General features: G+C 32.3%; 1 long non-coding RNA gene across 1 annotated transcript; it reads left to right on the forward strand.

The window, feature by feature from the left end:
* Window positions 1-3,722: 3,722 nt before the first annotated feature.
* On the forward strand, window positions 3,723-4,990 carry LOC145972426 (uncharacterized). Its single transcript, XR_014439158.1, has 3 exons — window positions 3,723-3,864; window positions 4,397-4,678; window positions 4,773-4,990. It is a non-coding gene; the product is annotated as an uncharacterized LOC145972426 (long non-coding RNA).
* The last annotated feature ends 343 nt before the right edge of the window (window positions 4,991-5,333 follow it).

Here is a 5,333-nt window from a genome sequence, read left to right on the forward strand (position 1 = left end):
AAGAGATGATTCGATACACTAATAAATATCAAAATGTTGGGAACGTCATCTCTTGCTCCATTTAAACGAATTAACCATTTGTTTAAATCAATTGTCTGTGGAATCTACCAAAGACGCAATGAGAACCTGACACTACAAAGACGTGTGTATGTGTATGTGTGTGTGTGTGTGTGTGTGTGTGTGTAAGTTGCACAGTTTTTGTAACAATCGACGTAAAAGGGAGGAGCCGTATGCCACCGGGTGAGGGAAGAGAATCAGTGGGAGAGAAAACAAGAGGGAGGGAAGAAGGAGAAAGAGAGAGAGAGAGAGAGAGAATGAGAGAGAGAGAGAGAGATTGAGAGAGAGAGAATGAGAGAGAGATAGAGAGGAGCGATCTTATTTGACCCCGGGCTTATTGCGCGAGTTAGCGGACCGCGATCAGTTGGGGTCACGCAAGTCACCACCCTAATTCGTCTAATAGGAACAAATATCATAATTGCTGCCTCTTCTTCGCTAAGCATCCAAATAGATTGATGCTCTCTTGCTGGCTCACGATACTGCGATGCGCCAAAGCTCAAGGTACTAATTATTGTTACATTTGCTATAAGTAAAATGACGAAAATGATGAAAAAAGAGATTGAAAATTTATTTTAGAGAGAGAGAGAGAGGGGGGAGGAGAGAATTATATATACATATGTTTAATTATATATACATATATTTAAAGCTTTTTAAATATAACATGTATATGTATGTATTATCATAAATAATATTAATATATTAAAATTAAAATGGATAAAAATGACAATACATAAAATTTATATTAATCGAAAATTGAAAAATAAGATAATTTTTATATAAATGTCAACGAAACTTATTAATTCGCTTATTTGTTATTTGCTTATTCATCAAAATTCAGTTTGTTTATTCATCACAAATTTGCACTTGATCGTTTATACGCCAAATCGATTATCATATTCTTCAAGTTTGAAAATTCTTTTCCTGTAATTTCCTCTCTCTCTTTCCGCCAAATTATAATGGATTATACAATAATTTAAATTGCAATAAAAAATTGATTTATTACAATGCGGTTAGGAAAAAAATTAATTAAAATATAAATCGACATTTCTTATGATTGATACTTCTTATGATTTTATCTACCTATATCAACATAATTTATTCTGCTCTCAAGTATCTTTAAAAAATATAAATAAATATTATTAGTTATACATATAGCTTATAGATTTTTTATAGATGCATCGTGTGTTATGTATATATGGAGAAAAAATTTTATAATGCAAATTACATGAAAAATATTTTTCCTTTTACATTTATTTAAGCCAGAATATAATAATATTAAGATATTTATTACTATAAAAATTACGTTAGGATATTTATTATTATAAAAATACATAATTTGACAATTATGCTATTTGTTTTGGCCATTAAAATATTTCAATAATTACAATAGACGTTCGTAAAATATAAAACGTGTATAACATTGAAGTAAAAATATTGTGATTTTTCTTATATGTTAGTGTGTTTCTCGATTACAAAAATTATATTGTAATTTTTACTATAATTTTTTCTCCATGTATACACTTATAGATACACATATGTTAAATATATTTCTATAATTGTAAAAAGGGAAGAGAGAAAAAACAAGAAAGTGTGATTTTTTTCTCTCTGACATGGGAATGAAGAATTGGATTTGGCGCAACTTCCTCGATGGAACATTTTTTAGATGATTCATGAAATAATATCGCGATTGTAAATCGAGTGAACCTGGCGTGGGCGAATGCAGTGCAGATATCCACTTGACCTGCGCCTCGACGGTATATTTATCCATCTAACTAAGGTCTGCGGTGTCAACACGAGTCAACAGTGGTCAATAAGCGATCAAGTGGTCCTCCGCGGCCTACGCTAATCGTCATATACTTATATGACATCTCTTTGTTAGAAAAATCACGGTAGAATAGTAATTAGGACCGTGGAAAACCTTTAAGTTATTGATAAAGTCGAAAATTTGTTCCTATTTCTAAACAACATGTCATTAAAAAATATAATCTAAAAAATATAATCTAAAACTTATTATCATTCACATGGGCTGATGAAATATTTTAGAGAGAAGAGAGAAAGAGAGAAAGAGAGGAGGGGATCTATATGTATCATGTATATGAACATGACTACTATTATTATTAGGTTGATTGAATGTAATTGTAAAGTGGGAGAGATAAAAATATTGTTTCATTTTTATATATATTTATATATTTATATATTTATATATTTATATATTTATATATTTATATATTTATATATTTATAAATCAAGAAAACATACAATATGAGTTATTTTTAAAACTATAATACAGGCATATGTATACATTGTAACTAGAATTTTTTTATATCTTATTAGCATGCCGTTACATATATAATGTGTACGAAAATGATTGTTTCGCAAAGGTACTATGGTATGGAATTAATGACCATTAGTGCAGACAAATCCACTTGTATACACTTGCTATACGCAGCTTGAACCAGATGACTTAACCTCGCGGCACGATGTCAACGGTTCATATTAATTCAGTCGGATTAATCGTCAGTGTCGTCGTAAGGCGCAACCCTGCTTCGTAGCACGGATTTATTGAATCAACTGGTCGAATGGTTTATCAGTTATGTCATCGAGCTCTTCCACTTTGATAATATCGCTTAGAAATTCCAGTCTTCTAAATAGTCTCCCGAATAACATAAATTACAATGCTGTAACTGTTCATATAACTTTTTTCTTTGAGATGAGAGATCGAGATATTTACACAGAGAAAAATGTACACTGTATTCAAGTAAATATTATTTATTTTAAGTATATCATAAGTTTGTATATCCGCAAATATATCATAAGTTCACCACAAGCATTAAATTTAATTGAATATATTCTGAATTAGTAAGTGCGATATTTTAGTCAAGAATATTAAATTAAAACAAATTTGGTTTGCTTACTACATAGAGTTGCCGTAAAGTAAGTTTGATTTTTCTCTGATACAACTACAATATTCTTGAAGAAAAAATAAATTCTTCTTTTGAGTACATGATAATGAGATTTTCTAACACTTGTGATGAGTATATTTTAAGATTATTATCAAGAATATATTCTTCGTTGAAGAAAACTATTACTTAAAAAAAGAAAAATAAACTGAGTAATCGCTTGGCAGTAATTTCTTGGCAGTAGAATGATATTTTTCTCTGTGTATTAACATCAAATATCAAGCAAATGTCTACGTCGTCATTTTATTATTTTTCGCCTTTTAATGCACATAATGTACTTATTTCAAGCTTTCTTTTCAATTTTTACATGCACAAATATTTATTTATCTTTTTATTTGACAAATTTATTTTCTTGTCAAATAAAAAGGTAAAGAACTTGCATGTGTGTGAGATGCGCGCGCGCGGATGATCAAGCAGGGTCAAAGACCGTATCCATATTTACTAACAATAAGATGTATGTACATATATATAGCGGAAATACATATATTGTAGATATAGATTCCGCGGAGGGCGACTTATCCAAGTCTTGATGTACATAATGTAAATACAACAACGGATATCGGTAAACCGCATCGTAATAGGCCGTAATTCCTCGTGTTTTGCATAAGCGATCAGAGGGGCAAATGCACATCAGGTTTTATGAAGAGTGATTGAAGGGGGGGCGAAAGAGGAGGCTTGACTATCGTGCAAAAGAAGAGACTCGAATTGCAGCTGTCAAGTCCCACGATCCCATCGCCAATTCATCAATGATTCATCCAGCTAAGAACACTCGGAGTGGCGACCGTCACGAAACTATAACTCGCTAGACCATGTCAGTGACAGTTTTTCTCAGAGATCATCGTGAAAGGTAAAGGAACTCGTCACGACAATCTCGTCATGATTGTCTCGCGATGACTTTCAAGTTCGAATAATCGCTGACTCAAGTATCTCTAATTTGTTTGTTTTTCGCATGAATTATAAAACATTTTTAATATTGTTGTGTGCTATATTTTATCAAAAATATAAATCTATTAATATTTCAGGTTAAAAAATACACACATGTGACATGTGCTCGTAATATATGGTGAAATTTGTGGTATTAATGTATGATTATGATCTTGTTTAAATCATATAATAATATTGAGATATTTTTCTATACACATTATTAGAAATATAACGCTAAAATATTATTCCAGCGTGAAAATCAAAATCACAAAATATTTTTATTTGAAGGTTTAAGGTGTCAAATTTTTTTTGTCTTGATTGATTTTTCACTATTCGAAAACGAGATCGCTATTACACAAAATATGTATGACAAACAACCGACACCGTTTCTATATCAATTGAAATTTGAAATGCAGCGTTGGAATTTCGTGATCGACGAGCCTTAAACTAAACAGATTAACTAGTCGGCGTATCATCCTGCACAGCGATTTCTCTTCGGACAGCCGAAAATCAACGACGACAACAGTGGAGGACGAGCTGAACGCGATGTGGGGGACGGGAGATGTTAAGCCGAGACCTATTTGGTTAAGAAGCTAATCTCTCACGGCCTCTCTTTTTCCCTCGTTTTACCTTGCCGACTGCCCGACCACGGAATGCGTGTACATGCGTCGTGACGCAGGACGTCGGCGAGATTCACATGACAGCTCAACCTGGACCGGATTCTCCTTCTCTCGCGCGTAGGAGACACTCTCTCTCTCTCTTTCTCTCTCTCTTTCTCTCTCTCTTTCATCTTAGTTCATTTTGCCGAGTGGTTCCTTTAACTCGGTATAGGAAGGCAGATCAGTGCTCATCCTACCGCAATGATCCCATTCAGTACATCCGGGGCTTGATTATCAACGAGTTTGCTCGACAGTTGTCCGCATAGCTGCAGTTGCCAGTCTCGATTCTCTGGAGAATCCCTTCACCTGCAAGATCAGAAATTGATCGCATTATAAAAATGGAGGAATTGTGGGATTTAAGAGAAGACTTGTGAGAAGTGATCCGGCATGGATCATTTTCTCTTCAATGCGCATTAATGACAGATTATCATTTTATTTTGTCAATGTGTCTTTTAAGTTTGTGAATCTGAAATATATTCTAAAACTTTTAGTAGTCAAATTTATGTATACATACGCATGTACAAGATATTATATGCACATGTACTACATATTTTTATATAATATAATAATAATAATATTTTTTATTTTATATATACGTATAAAATTAAAATCTATAAACATGAATATGTACAAAGTACCACGATTATTACAAAGTACTACGATTAAAATCGTAAAAAAATTGCTTTTGGAATTATACCATTATTGAATGTTTTTAATAAATAAGAAATTGGGT

Source organism: Camponotus vicinus, unplaced genomic scaffold (assembly GCF_025532165.1).
Source record: "Camponotus vicinus isolate PSW18456_S1 unplaced genomic scaffold, iyCamVici1.0 SCAF_5, whole genome shotgun sequence".
NCBI lineage: Eukaryota > Metazoa > Arthropoda > Insecta > Hymenoptera > Formicidae > Camponotus > Camponotus vicinus.